The sequence below is a fragment of the Pimephales promelas genome, chromosome 9, assembly GCF_988280905.1.
Source record: "Pimephales promelas chromosome 9, fPimPro1.hap1.1, whole genome shotgun sequence".
NCBI classification, from domain to species: Eukaryota; Metazoa; Chordata; class Actinopteri; order Cypriniformes; family Leuciscidae; genus Pimephales; species Pimephales promelas.
In genome coordinates, this window is record NC_142777.1 from 5,074,225 (window position 1) to 5,090,652 (window position 16,428).

The window sequence follows — 16,428 nt, forward strand, 5'->3', positions numbered from 1 at the left end:
GACTATTTTTTAAGATGGCTCCTGCCTGTATACGCGAAGTGAACTGTCTTCATAAAGTATCTTCTTATTAAATGGTCTGTAAACTTACAACATTCTCAATGCTTCGTTTTGCATGTATGGAGCCTCATTATGTTACTGTGTGAGTGTGGGGCTATTTTGAGCCTTGTTAGTGGTATAAACTAGCGATTTCTTTTTACTTACTCAATGCCCCCATTACTAGCATATACGCTAAACAGTTTTTAGAGATAAAACCCTTTACATTCGATTATCATGAAAACAAAACTCAGAGAACGGTTGACTATGTACCGATGTTTTATTAGACCAAAGGTTCATTGTTCGCCGGAGTTCTCCTTTAAAGTCACTGAAGTTATGAAGACTGCTTTCTGATGTTCTTTTCAAGTTGTATGCTCTAAGTCTGTTAAGCCTTTCATTTCATTTCATTTTATTGTTTATTTTTACACGGACAATGCACAATTAAAAGTAATTGCACCAGAGTTAGCTAATAGCTCATTTATATCGGCTGTCCCTGGGCAGGTAAGCAAATAAAATAACATACAATATTACATACACCACATAAAACACATCACAGCCCTAATTTTGTTTTTGTTTTTTCAATGTGTTTAAAAGGCTTATAAATATATTAAGAAAAATGCCTTGATATTGACTCTATATTAAATTAGCAGAATAAATACATTTTTAAATCATCAAATTCCAGTGTAATTTTTTTAAACATTTGAATCCTGCTAATGGACAATTCTTGTATATTTACATGAAAAGTCCCTTTCTATAAGATGCAGTTTCACTGTGTTGGTGGTTGTTCTCTGCCTCAGAAATGTTTGAAAAGCAGCTCATTTTAGCCTGTTATAGGACTGGCTGCACATGTCATTCACAGCTGAAAGCCCACATTCATACTCGGCCAAAGTAGGCAAGGTAAGTTTGACTGCCGATTGAGATCTTGGACAGAGACTTAGCATATAGAATGACTTTTAAAAGTGCCCCCTTACCCTCAACATTTTTTCGGATAGGCTCTCAGGCAGTACATTATTACTTTCAGAAGGTCTTGGAACCCAATAGACCAGGGGTGTCCAAACTCGGTCCTGGAGGGCCACTGTCCTGAAGAGTTTACCTTCAACTTGCCTCAATACACCTGCCTGAAATTTCTAGTATCCATTGTAAGACCTTGATTTGCTGGTTCAGGCGTGTTTATTTGGGGTTGGAGCTAAACTTTGCAAGACAGTGGCCATCCAGGAGCAGGATTGGACACCCTTGCATTACACTCTAATATGCTCTGTTTATCTAACTGTATGCCTATATAACTAGAGTAAGTATTTAGAAATAACTTTGACTTTCATTGATTTACCATCACACAACATTGATGGAAAGTAAAAAAAGTTATATCTAAAATAAGTACATATCTTAACTGACTATTCAACTTATGCCTTGAGGTAAGAGGTTGTATTAGGGATGCTCTAACTAATAATAAAGATAAAAATAATGATATTTTGAAATTATGTTTTAAAGAGGTCATATGCAGTTTCGAAAAAGTTCATTATTTTGTGAATTTGGTTTAATGCAATGTGTTTACATGGTTTTTTAATGTATTTATTTTACACATACCGAACATTATTGTTGCTCCTCTATGCCCCGCCTTTCTGAAACACATTGATTTTTACAAAGCTCATAGTTCTGAAAAGTGTGCTGTGATTGGCCAGCGGTCCAGTGCAATTTGATTGGCCCAAATACCTTACACGTATGACAGAAATGTCACGCCCCTTATCATATTTGGAACATCAGCTCCTAAAGCAATAATGACAGGTGATAATGTCGTTACTACCTTATCATTTCAAACCCGAATCTGATCCGGAAAATGCAAATCACCAAGCTGATCGATCAACTTTGCTATTGCGACTGGACCAGATCATATATTATTCAGATTTATGATCAGATCATATTTAATTGGGGACATAATTACTGATTATAATATACTGCCTTTTAACGCGTCGTAACACTATGTAAACATACGTAAAACCATGTCAGCATTTGTGATCGTAGAAATGACAAACAAGCATTTCTCTATACTGCTCAAAACTCGCATTTGAATAGAAGCAAATTCTTAAAATACTTTTTAGCATCAGCCTTTGTGCACAGCCGGCCTTGTACCCTCCCAGGTTATGGAAACAGTCAGTGGTGTAGTCTAGTTTTTTGTAGTGAGTATACTGTGATATACCAGCAGCCGGCCCGCCCGCCGCCACCACCACCACCCATATGCGAAAAAATTTAAAAACTTGTGTGATATTCCTTTAAAGTTCTGTCTTAATAGATTTGATTATTATTATTTTATAAATGACATTTTATGCAATTTCTTTCATAATTCCATCGAATTACTTTATGTATCTCTATAAACTGTTGTAAATTAAAGACATTTGAGCTTCTGTGTGTTTTAATAAACTATTATTAATATTATTAGGCCTACTTGAAGTACTCTACTGTGCAATAGTAATATATTTCTTTTATATTTTCTTCAAGTTATACAAAACTCTGATTTTGACAGGTTGCATGAAGCAGGGGCGTCACTAGGATTTTCATCATCACTTACGATTTTTTCTAAAAAAAAAAAAAAAAAAAAAAAAGGGAACACTTTAGTTTAGGATCTAATGCTCACTATTAACCAGTTTCATTACATGCAAAGGCAGGGTTTTATAATCACTGTTGTCCCAAATGTGAGGTAGGTTAGTTAGGGGAGTTTAGGGTTTCCCTGAGAAAAAAATTATTTCTCTGATCTACATATGTGCATTTTAGGATGTTTTGAAGGCCAACAAAAAATTAGTTAACAGCTTTAAAACCATGTTAGTGGGCACTGGGCAGCTGATTATTTCTCTCTCCTCATCAGCATCACCCTCTTTTTCTCTTTGTTTTTATCTTGCCCTGTCTCTTCCCATCCTAAAGCTGAGCTGTGACTGATATAGGCTTTTCATTTTTGTCTGTCAGTGAAGAAAGTAAACATGGGGTCAACTGATAAGTGGATTTTCCCTATGAATAATTTTTCTCGGACACGTTTATTCACTGAAAGCTACTAAAGCTAGGTAATTAAGTTTATTAAATACATTCAAAACATATACACTCTAAAAATGCTGGGTTGTTTTAACCCAATAATTGGGTAAAATATGGACAAACTCAAACATTGGGTTAAAATTTTCATTTAAAAATGTAACCAAATGGCTGGGTTTGTCCATATTTGACCCAAAATTGGGTTAAAACAACCATGCATTTTTTGCGTGTTTTTGAGTGTAGGCTACACATTCATTATTGATCTTATGACTAATACAGGGCGTAGACAGGGCTTTATAATCAAAGAGGTCCTAAATTTGAGGTTGGTGCTTCAATTTTTTTGATTTCTCTGATGTGCATTTCAAGACGTTTGAAGACCAAAAAAAGAATAAGAAATAGCTTTAAAACCATGTCAGTGGGCAGTAAATTCTCTTCCCCTTCGAAGGCTGAGCTTTTTTAATGTAATAAAGGCTACAATTTTTATTATATTCTCAATATGTACACATTCGTTATTACTCCTGTGGCTAAAATGATGAAAACGGCTTTAATAATGTTTCTTGTCCCCTCGCAATGACAGTAACGTTAAACTATTAAATTGCATGAGTCACGTTAGGCTTATTTATTTCACTTCAAAATGGCGAAATTAGACAAAACTATAGCCTATTAATTTGCCTGATTATTTTTTGTCATTCGTTTAACATTTATGACCTAAAAAATGTAAAATATGAAATGTTAAGTTTAGCCACTTACATCTTTTAAACTGAAGCGTCGAGTCGCTCTGCTGAAATTCGGGCTCAGCAGCGTCTGTGAACATAAAGCCCGCCTACTTTGATTTGATTTGTCATCTCAAATATTCTGACATTGACGAGCAGTGACAGACCAATGAGGCTCAGATGAACAAGAACACACACACACACACACACACAAACACACACACACACACCCTGTCCTCTGTTTTTGACGTGCTCTCTGCTCGCGCGCTGAATAACAGATTAGGGAACACGAAATTCTGTCGCCTTACGTTTAGGGGGGCTGATGTCGTTGGAAATTTATTTCACAAAACGATGTTAAGAATCCTCACGCTTTTTAATGTGGGCATACGGAGATCTTTGACATTTCCTAGTGGGCATACGCAAATCCTTGACATTTTCTAGTGGGTATACGGCGTATACCTGCGTATCACGTAGACTACACCACTGGAAACAGTTCTCGAATATTTTGCTTGTACTGTTCTGGAACAGTGTTGTAAATGAAGCTTAACTGCTGTTTTATAATTGTGTCCTCATTTAGAAGGCCAAACTTAGTAGTTTGGCTTTCGCAACGAAAAACACACCGTCTCCACGACATGGCAGTGCCAGCGGCAACAATAATACAGCGCGAATAGAAGTTACGCCTTCTTTCTTTGCGTATACATTTGGGCGATGTTATTAAACTCTCCCCCCGCACACTGACTAGATTTGTGGGGGCGTGTTTGAAGGCAGATTTTAAGAGGAAACTACTTCTGAAGTTACAGTAAAACACAACTTGGGGGCGCTCAAACACAAAACGGTCTTGCCGAGCACACACACACACAACAGCAAAGAAGATATAGGCCAAGTAGCGTCTACACTGCCGGGAAGAAATAAGAAGATGCAAGGCAAGATGAATGTAAATCTGCTGGTCTTGTTGGTGTCGGAACATAAAGAACTATATGACGAACGGGACCGAAACTACAAAATAGGACTTTTTCTGTTTTACATTAAGCACCATTTAATGTCAGGGAATGAATTTGCATGTTCACTCTGCTCATCATCAGGGAAAATCTCTTGGGTATGAACACAAAAAACGTGAATACGGCCCTTTAAATCGGTGTGTACGGCCCTTTAAATTTAACAAAGAATATATTTTGGGTTTGAGACTCTGACCTTTGCAACTCTGCAGATCTACATGCACAAACAACTACATAACACCCTAATGAAAAAGGGAAATAAGAAATCGCATTTTATGACCCCTTTAATGTACTTAAGGCTGATTGAATAGGCCAAAGTCCTTCATAACTGCATTCCTCAGAAGAAAGTCATCAGTTGGCCTACTGCTCTGCTAAGACCTAAGAAAAGAAGTCACGATGAAACAAAAACAGTGGAAGTTCTCTCTCCCATATTAGACATACATCTGATTGTAATAGATTATTGGGGAAAGCATGTAGGGCAGGTTCTATGCATCAGTTATTGATTGGATGTTGAAATGTGGCAGTCAGATTAGGGGTGTGTTTTAAGGCGGGCATACACTGTGCGATTTTCGTCCGATTTTGAGCCGAATTCTGACTCGTGCGACTCTTTTTCCTGTCGGACCGATTTTCAGCTTTGTCGTGCGTCGTTTGTCGTGCAGTGTTCGTGCAGTGTACAGGGAGAAACGAGAGGCAATTAGCCTCTCACAATCGACAATCGGATGGTCGGATGAATTTCTGGCATGTCAGAAATTTTGGTCGCTCCTCGTGACTATATCGCACAGTTGAAGCAAAGCTACGAACCGATTGCCCTAAACTCAGTGTTTTTTCCCTTACTGCACCTGCGCGAAAACAGAAGTTTAACCATTTCATCTGCAGCAAAAAGTTCTGTGGTTCAAACGAGCTACAAATTACTGTTGCTTACCTCCAGTTCGTGTTGCAAAATGGATAATATTATCCACGTCTTCCAAGCCACCTGCAATGTAACGCCTCTTTTATTAATTTGTCAAAACAATGTTTTTGAAATAAACCTGTTTTTAATTTTCATTGATTATTAATTATGTCAATGTTCGGACATATTATAGACTGTTAATAGTTATTTTATATGCCTATAATTCATTGTAATCGACCTAAATGTTTTAGACAATTTTTAATGAGTAAGATTATGTAATATTTTATTATCCTCACAGCACGTGAGGAATATTGCATGCTGTGAAAATATTGCGTGGCAAATTAATTATAATAGTGGATCAATTTAATAATAAAATTAGCCTATAGGCCCCCCTAATAATGATAATACAATAATACCAATAATAATTAAATGTATAAATTGAAAATACTAAATCATCTTGATATAGCAGATGCTTGTTTTGACAATATCCCTGGATACATACACGTAAATAGGCGAAATCCAGGGGGTTATCGCAGATATTACACGTATAGTGTGAGCAGTGAAGTCGCAGCTCGACGATCGGACCGTACAGTGTGAGCACATAAATCCTGAACTTTGGCTTTGCATCGCATGCGATTTACTCGTTCAGTGTGAGTAGGTACCTTGCTGAAATCGCACAGTGTATGCCCGCGTTAAGACAACTAAATGATTGGAGAAGTCCTGCATGCGCCACCAGAGAGAAGTCTGGCGTTTCTCTGAAAACCCGGTTATGATAATCTGGTTAAACATTGCAAGATGTTTCCTCCAGATTGGATTATGTTTGTGCATATATTTTTCACATGATTTTTATTCACAAATACTTCTTAAAAACTTACCTGGTCATGTTTCAACCCCACTACACGAGGATCCCTTGGCATCCATAATCTCATTTAAGTTTGTTTTATATCCACAGTTGTGAGGAGCATCTTCTGAGCCATTAAGGCCAGTTTACTTAATGTTACATTCCCAGCTTCCTGCCAAGTCCTGTCCTGTAAGCATCTAGTGAAATCACTATTAGTAAAAGATACTTCTCAATGTTTCTCAATGACAAAAACATGAATTTTCCTGATTAGAAAATTAGGGGAATATATATACTGTTTGAGTTTACAAAAAATAAGAAAATATACTGGCTTATGGTTACTTATTTATGGTTCCTGGTGATTTAAAACTAGTTATGTTGAATGGCTTTGGAAGACTTGGAATATTGCCCACAACTTGAAACTATAAGAAAGGGAGTAAATAACGAATGAATGTTTATTTTTATTTGAACTATTCAATTAAGATAACATCAATGATTGGATGCAGTTCTAAGTAGTTTGGTACATAATACCAGGCTCCAACAAGACTATTTCTGCCACCACTGTTACTTACATACAGTACAGTCTGCTTCTACATTACAGCTACAGGGAATGGCTGGTTTGTCTGATACACAGCTCAGTGTGCAAAATATTCTGTAAAGGCTAAAGTAATGCTCTCCTACACATTCATTTGTCAGCCTTTTTGACCTGAAGATAACAGTCTCCACCCACTCAACTGAACATCTCAGGGCTGTTCACATCATGCATGCTGGACACAACTGTTTTTGAGATTGGCTGATGTCACCACAAAAATGGGCCTTACACTAGTAACTTTCTAGGCCTGTGACGTTAAACGCACAGAAATATGGTACGTGTCCATAAGATCCAAGATACAGAAGACTTGGAAAATATAGCACATGAGATTTCTTGTTAAGGTGCCACATTTCATATATATTTTGGTGTAGTGTTAGGAAGAGGGATGTGGACATCATTTACGAAACCTTCAGGACACTGAAAAACATCAAACTCTCTAAAAGATAAAGGACTGATTGAGCTGTTTATTTGTTGTTGCTACTCATAGGCATCAACCCTTGGGGGAAAGCTGGTTTGTTTCTGGCAGATGTGTATTTCCTGCTGTTGTGATCACCACTGTTTTTTTGGCCTCTGATGCACGTTATGACTGAGTAAACACCCAATTGTATCTTGGCAGTACAAATAAGGATGGTTTGTTTAACCTTCAGCCCTGCATGTGTGTATTTCAAATAATAGGCGCCAGTAGGTGCAAATTAGGACCCTGTCTCTTCCCATCTGCCATGTGGATGTGGATATGTTCAGGAATGTGGTGTAGGTCCTTTTATGGTTTCACTTTATTTTAATGGTCCATTTAACACATTCTGTTGACTATACGTAACATTGCACATACACGTCTATTAATTCTTATTAGAGTATTCGTAGAGTATTCGTAGACTGGTAGGGTTAGGGTTTGAATAAGTTGACGTACTTGCAAAGTTACTTTTTTTTGTCAGTAAAATGTTTGTTGGAGGACCATCACAATATATTAAGCAGAATACTAAATAGTAATATTTTATCGAGATTTAGTTGACATGTAGTTGCAAAATTATTTTTAGTCAACAGAATTTTTATAGTAAAAAGCAAACTTACGTAATCTAAAAATACACAACATAAATGTAAGTGAATCAGCTGATTCAGGTTTTCCAATACTCAAGTAGCTCTGCCCTTGTTGCAGTCTTCGGTTTTCAAATTCACCTTTGGCACATTGGCCAGCCACTAAGAATTTGGATTTACCCATTCAAAATGGTATCTGAGTAAGTCCTGATCTCTCCAGGCAATAGCTTAACCCTAACCCTTTGCCTGGCAGGTGATGTTTTGGGCTTCTTGTCTCCCACGCTCACTAACGAAGATGCTACCACTGCAATCCCTTCCACACTGGCCTCTGTCTCAGATAAAATAACAGGACACAAACTCTCTGCCAAATCAGGATCACTGCCAAAATGTCCCATACAGTCAATGGTCCAAATTCTCATGAATCTCTTCTGAAATGCTACGCATTCTCTTGGTTAGATGGAGGAATCACTGCAGGTTCAGCAGGTTCCAGTCTTTAGAGGGAGCCGAGGGTTCAGTTTCTTTTCCTAAAAAACGAGGCTTGTTGTATCAACAGTGTTCTTGTGCCTTCCAGCAAGGGTAGCAGACCTCAGAGTAAAGACTTCCACTCCCCTCAAGTTTAAAGTGATGCAAAATTTTAAAACAATTCTTGCATAAAGGCATATACTTTCTAGATGCAAAACCAAAGCTCGTGGTCTAGAATCAATTCGTAAATGCAACATTATTGACCGCAGAGTGCTTTTGTCAAGGAATTCATCAGGGTAAAAATCACAATTATCTTCTATCATTCATGAACGACTGGTAGGCTGGTGTGACATTTTTCAAAAGCTTTTAGACCATTTAGATGTCAATGAGGGCTGTTCTTCAGTGCCACCTACATGACTGCAGTTAGACAAAATAACAGGATGTTAGGAAGGCATTTTATTTATCTTTATCAGTCTGTTCCAAAGCATGCTAATTGCAGAAAACAAGTTGTACAGCAGTATACACTAGTGTACATCCCAATCATGCCTCTAGCCTATGAAAAGCTGTTCAATGCTCCACTGGCTCTCAGTTGGAGACCAGTGCTGCTTTTTTTAATCAACCGTGTGTCTCCTGTGGGTTCTTAGACGAGAGAGAGAAGGAGCGGAGACAAATAATAAAAACACATTCTCTGTGATTAATATGATTCTCTCTCAGGCTCAGAGCAAATGACATCTACACTCAATCAGAAAGAGACTCTATTAAAACGTATTGATTCCAAACACCAGGTGAACCGCACTGAAAAAACTTTAAGGTCTGGGAAGAAATTCTGTATTGAAGTTGCCATTTTAAAACACATGTATTTTGCTTTCAGAGAGCATATGATGCAATTATGTAAAGGCTATTAAACACATAAAAGAGAAACAAAACAAATTACAATTCAGCATGCGATTTGATGCAAGATAGAAAACCAATGGAAATTCAATATGAAAGAATCAGTCACTGTTGTGCATGGCAAATATTATATCGATCTAACAATTGGAGTTTTTTACATTTTAATCACACAATATTCATAATATAGCAAAGAACCAAGTGCCTTATTGCTTATATATATATATATATATGAAGAGTTCAGATGCAAAAGCCTCTAAGTGCCATTTGAAATTTTCTTCTAGAATGATCATTTTTATCAAGCTTGTATATTTTAGTTCAGTGATTTCACTTCAATGGCAATGATAATTACCTATTAATTGTTATTTAAGTGAAATTACTGAACTTAAATATACAAGTTTGATAAAAATCATCATTAAAGAAGAAAATTTCAAATGGCATTTAGAGGCTTTTGCATCTGAACTCTTCATATATATATTATTTGTTAGAAAGAAAGAAAAAAAGAAAGAAAGAAAGATTAGTTAGTTTTAAAGAAAGATGGATTTGTTAGAAAAAAAGAAAGAAAGAAAGAAAGAAAGAAAGAAAGAAAGAAAGAAAGAAAGAAAGAAAGAAAGAAAGAAAGAAAGAAAGAAAGAAAGATGGGAGATCTTGGATGGAAGATGAGTTAGAAATAAAGATGTATTAGAAAGATAGAAATTTGGATTTGTAAGAAAGAAAGAAAAAAGATAGATAGATAGATAGATAGATAGATAGATAGATAGATAGATAGATAGATAGATAGATAGGTGGATTAGTTAGAAAGAAAGAAAGAAAGAAAGAAAGAAAGAAAGAAAGAAAGAAAGAAAGAAAGAAAGAAAACGAGATAGATTAGTTCGAAAGAAATAAAGATGGATGAGAAAGAAAGATTTGTTAGAAAGAAAGAAATAAAGAGATAGATAGATAGATAGATAGATAGATAGATAGATAGATAGATAGATAGATAGATAGATAGATAGATAGATAGATATCATCTGCAATTTCCTGTATATCTAAATATGTTTAGGTCTTGGCAGTAAGTAACACTTCTGAAATCACTGTGTAAACAATGAGTGACGTACACGCACAAGAGATCACTTCCAGCACTTGCGCAGACCGAAGCACCCGTACCTTCAATTCACTTGGACGTGGCTGTGGTTACAAGAGGTAAAAACAATATAAATACTGTTCGTTTTCTCACACAAACCGCTAGTTTCGTGTCTTAGGCCGTCAATGTGTACTTACATTCACGAGTCATTAAATTATATTTAATTTGGACTTCTCTGTGCATGCTCTTTGAGGTGGTGACCATAGACCTGGATTATATGACTGACAGACAAGAACGGTTTGACCTAAAAATATCAAAATTGAAAATACTGCGGAAACAAAGACACCTACATCTTGGATGCCCTTGAGGTAAGCTAAAACACATCAAAAATTTATTTCAAAGTGAACTATCCCTTTAAGACCAGGATAAAAGGTTTGAGATTTAGATGTTCTGGGTTCATTCTGACGCCGGTGAACCCAAGGTGCTTCGTGTACCTTGCCACTGCTACGCTGTAATAAACTTCATTTTTGAGACCTTCGACGTTCACACCATTTTTTCTTAAAATTGTTTAGTATATACTCAAGACATGACAACTGAGAACGAATCTGCATTTATTAATCATTTTTCATTAAATGAGGGGTTTTATTTGAGCATGCTTTAGTAAGCATCAGATGTTTGTCCCTGGGACAACTTTGTGTAAGTGTTATGCACTTGCTGCAGTCAAGGCTGTGCTTTTAAATTATGGTAATGGATTATAGACAAAGTACCTACCATTGCCTGATGCTTGTACGATGCGTTCCCATAGAGTGAACTCCCACGCTCACATTTCTCTTCCTCAAGCCACACGCATGCATGCTGACTACGGCCCACACCTCCATCTCCCCTCCATACAGCTCTGTTTGTGGCACATGGAGGGGTTAGGCAGACAGGCACATGCACTCTGCTATGACTAGATAGCTTTCATTTCTACAAGAAAATGTTTTCTTTTAATTTTATATTTAAGTTGTTATTTAAATTTGGCCTATGGCATCAATTCTCCATTAATTAACTGTGAAATTAAACCACTATTAAAACATTTCATTATAGCCAGCCTAACTTTAGCAAGAACCCTCCATTAAGCTGAATCACAAGCAAGCTGTAAGTGTTTGTTCAGAAATGATGGCAGTAGAATTTAATTGCAGAAAGATTGTTGTTATATAAGTATATCACAATGAGCAAAACCAGAACAAAATCCAAAACAGAGTAATCCAAACTAGTGATGGCAATTTGAAAAAAAAAACAGTGCTTCATGAAGATTCTAAACCTTTACGAATCCTTTGCTCTGAATCAGTGGTTCGGAGTGTGCATCAAACCGCCAGAGTCACGTGACTCACAGTAAACCAGGCTTCATTACGGCATAACGGTTTCGAAACGTTTCGAAACACTTTGAAATTGCAATGTTTCACCGCTGGGGCTGATGATCTCTGTCAACCCATGAATAATTTTACACAAGCTACCCAGACAGCAAACTGACATTGAATCAACGTGGAAACGACGTCTCTCATGACATCGAAACAACGTTGACCTGGCATTGTTTTGCTCATCGAATTAACGTTGAACCAACGTCAGACGCGGCATTCTTCAAAGCTAAATGCAAATTGGTAATTGGTTTGCAATTGGTTTGCTTCCTAATGTTGAAACAACGTTGATTTCAAGTTGATTTTCCGTTAGTTTTGAAGAATGGAGCGTCTGACGTTGGTTCAACGTTAATACGATGAGCAAAACAATGCCAGATCAACGTTGTTTCAATGTCATATTTCCACATTGATTCAATGTCAGTTTGCTATCTGGGTAGTCTGCCGTTGGCATAAAATAGTGTCGTGCAAGGTTGGAAACGCCAACCTTTTCTTTATCCAATTCCTTTTTTCAATTCTTTAACCATTCAGTGTTTTTGAACAAATCTAGTCAGTGCTGGTCCTCCCTGCACGTAAAGTACGGAAATTACGTTGGGCCACCGAACGACCAGGGGGCCTCATTGCTCTCAAAAATGATTTAATGACTAGGGCTGAGCGTTTAATACAATTTTAGTTCTGTTTTTTTTTTTTTTGTAATGGCTTCCAAAGATTATGAAAACACAATGCCGCATTCTGTCCCTTTCCTTTAAAGCAGTGCTCTGTCGCCTTTCCTATACTAACATCCAAATCAGTCAAATAATGGGTTACAATTTATCTTGACTGTCCCTTTTGAACACTCTGTTGACTATACGTAAATTTGCAACTCAAATCTCATTAGAGTATTGGTAAACTGTCTGATTAATATCTGCTTAACTCTTGTACTACTTAATAACTTCTGTAATAAATTTCAGCATTGAACCCGCGTTGAAATAAATAAAGCGGAAGGTATTAGTCATTCGATAATTACTGAGTGCACTTGTAATTAAATAGTAATTGTAATTTAAAAAAACATAAGTCAAAGTCAAAGATTTATTTAGCCATTTCAACAATATTGATAGGAATGGTAAATAAGTAAATTAATATAAGTAAATTAAGAGCAGTCAGTGTAATAAAACAACAGTTTTAACAAAAAAACAAAAAAAACAAAGAAAGTTATGTGCTTGTATTGATACAGTTGTCAGATTTATTTATTCAGATTTATCTTGACTCAATATACTTCCGTAATTCTCAGAAAAAAAAGTGTTTTCCCCTAACCTTCTTAAGTTGGGTTGAACGACTTCAGATTTTTTGAAGTCAACATTTATGTCATCGCTGATGACGTCATTAATGAACAAATAAGCCTGAACCTCAAGCCGAAATTTCATTACAGGTTGCCAAATGACACAGCGCTGCCAACAATTGAAGTTGAAGATTGAACTTCAATTGAAGATTATATTTATAAATGCATTCGTGAGAGAGAACAATTGCAGTTGAATTAATTCTCTCTACTAACAGTGAAGCTGTAGGATTTGGTTATTAAGAAATATATGCAAGAACTCTTCAGTTTTTTAGCTTTTTACTGATAAATAACAGAACAATGTTGACAATACACTTCTGCACTACTGCATGTTTCTGTGTGATCGCAGTAGTAGCAGTGCATTAGTAGAAGTTTTGATCAATTTTAAGCATCCAGATGGTATAATCAATCTTGTGGAGCTTTCTCAGAGTATGCATTTATTTTTCATTTAAAGAGCCCTTATCATAGCATTTGAAATGTTCCTATTTTTTTGGGGGAGTTCCCAAAAACAGTTTAACGTGCATGCAAGGATAAAAAACACTTTATTTGTCTTATAATATGCATTTTTTTTTTACCCGATTTGCTCAACGACTCCCAAATGATTTGTTCGACGATTCATTTTCCCAAACACGACTGACGCGAATCTGCGGCGATTGGTCAAATGACCCAGTCAGTTGTTATTGGTAAACCGTAGGCAGCGATTGTCGGCAACGGAACGCCCATAACCAGGATTATAGCTTGTCAAGTGTTGAAAATTGTCTATAGTGTTTGAACAAACGTGTCAGAAAAAGTGCACTTTCCACACAGTCCCTTACTCTCGTCTCCGACAAGGTCGAGCTTTCCCGGCGAAACTCACATTGCGGTGGCTTTTGAGGGGCAGTGCTTATTATATAGAGCGAAGTCATATTTGGCTGAGTCGTTTAGGAGGTAATTGCCATTTTTCAATGAATGTCTGGTGAATATCAAAAACAAAACTAACTTTACCCCGCTTAGAAGCTGCGCGGAGTGTACACAACACACAAAACACAATATAACTATATTTTGCATGCTACAGAAACCATAACAGCAAACATTATTAATAATACTTACAGATTGTGATTCGAAGGAGGACGAACCTGATCCATATACACTGGATACTGAGCCCTCCTTCAGGAACAACCGGCTTGCGAATCCACATTTAAATTAATTTATGTTTTTGAATGATTCGTCATTAAAATGATGAGAACACAAGGTTTGGGCTATACTGTTGCAAATATAAACTCTAACCTCTGATTCTTCACATGCTCGTCCCTGGGCAATGGAAACAAGTGGCTGAACTGTCTTTGCAGTGTAGAACACAGCGTCTTCTCGACATGACGCTATTCAGCTGAAGTTTTTGAATGTGTTCTAGACTAGACTTCAAGTTTACACTCCCGTCTGTGCGCACAGTTGTTGGGAGCGGCCAATGAGCTTTTGTTTCGTATCTATGTCACTACGAAACAGCTAATGACTCGTTTCAAAAACAATTAATTTCATAGACTCATAGTCGACTCTCACTTTTGAAAGACAATAACTTTATATATGGTGCACTTTCAGATATAAATCTTTGCAGGATGTTTTCATTCCCTTAGAGCTATATTTCACACTACATGAACAGCCATTTTCAAAAATCCATGATAGGTGCTCTTTAAACTGTCGGAAATGGAGCATAAAAGTGGATCCTGTTGCGGCCTCTGTAGGCCATGATCAGTAGCCATGTTTCCATCGACACGTTTTTATCCGAATTAAGTGATATCGAATGAAAAATGCCTTATGGAAACAGTAAAATTCGATAAAATTTCATGAAAATCGACTCAAATGAAATACGTTCGGTCTCATCGGATTTTCTCTTGATCGATATACGGCTAATGCGATAAAAGCTGATGGAAACGTTATTTGCCGAATAAATAATGAATTGCGATTAAGTTTTATGCCCTTTTATGGTTGCAACACGTCAGAAGACAAGTTCATTTCCGGCCAGTCTGTTTGCGCACACATGGCGGATGTCAACAAAGACAGATGTAAGTGGACAAAGCAAAAAGATGCTTCAACCAAAGGGTTTCCGTGAACCACGATCTCCCAGAACTGATGGAGCGCTGTCGTTCCCAAACCACAGTCACCTCCGCTGTCGTCGGGCATACGTGCATCGTCATCATCATAGCAATGTTTATAGCGTCGTTGTTTTCTTAGGTTAGTTTTGCTTGTTTTTACGTTGAGTTCTAATGTAGAATGTGGTCTGTTATTTCTAGTTAACAGACTGCGGCGCTGCTAGTATAACACACCGTTGCCATGGACGCAGTTCAGAGACGGAACAGACTTTCTTTAGCAGAAGCAATACTCGTTTTTAAATCAATAAACTCGTTTTTAAGTCAATATTTTGTGTCAAATTATTGATTTATTTATTTATTTGGTTGATTTATATGTAATAAGCAGGATAATATATAGCGAGGCGGTTGTTATAGCGAATACAACAACCGCCTCGCATACATTATCCCATTCATATGTCGCAATCAGCTGGCACATAAGCATTATTAGCCTTCAACTTGTGAAATATTGATCATTTTTGATAGATGGCGCGATCCGTTTTGTCTAACAAAACTTGGTTCGCAAAAGCTTGCTTGAATGTTGTTCGATTCAGTGCGAAAATAAATGGAAACACCTTAAAATGTCTCAAATCAATTCGATATACCAATTTGATCGCAAAACAGCATGTGACGTCATTACGTACAGGTTTTTATTCGCTTTAAAGCCGTTGGATGGAAACACACTTTCACCAGCTTTATCCGCATGAGTTTTTTAACCGAATGAATTTCAGATTCGATTGACAAGTGGATGGAAACATGGCTAGTGACTAGTCGCTGTCAAGCTTAAAGCGTCATGCCAGGGCATTAAAGTTGACTACACGACCAGTCTGTGCAACTATTATAGCATCAAGAAAACCAATATTAAAATGTGAACCAAAGAGAAGACATCAGCAACCAGCCACAACACCCTATAGTAACCATTTAGCAACACACTCAAAACCAGAAAACACCTTAGCAACTTCTGACACTTTAGCAGTGTGGGGGTGAGTTTTATACGGTCATTTTCTTCAGAAAGTGTGGGTTCATATTTTTATTTTACACAACAGGCGTATGACCTTTATTGTAACAGCATTAAACACATGCTGTTTATTTGCCAA

At 37.0% G+C, this 16,428-nt stretch overlaps 1 long non-coding RNA gene across 1 annotated transcript in view; it reads right to left on the reverse strand.

Moving 5' to 3' along the window:
- LOC148977471 (uncharacterized) overlaps positions 1–11,505 on the reverse strand; it is a 66,611-nt gene extending 55,106 nt beyond the window's left edge. Inside the window, exon 1 of the long non-coding RNA XR_016169771.1 lies at positions 11,292–11,505. This is a non-coding gene — a long non-coding RNA (uncharacterized LOC148977471). The remainder of the gene's footprint in view (positions 1–11,291) is intronic.
- Between the last annotated feature and the right edge of the window lie 4,923 nt (positions 11,506–16,428).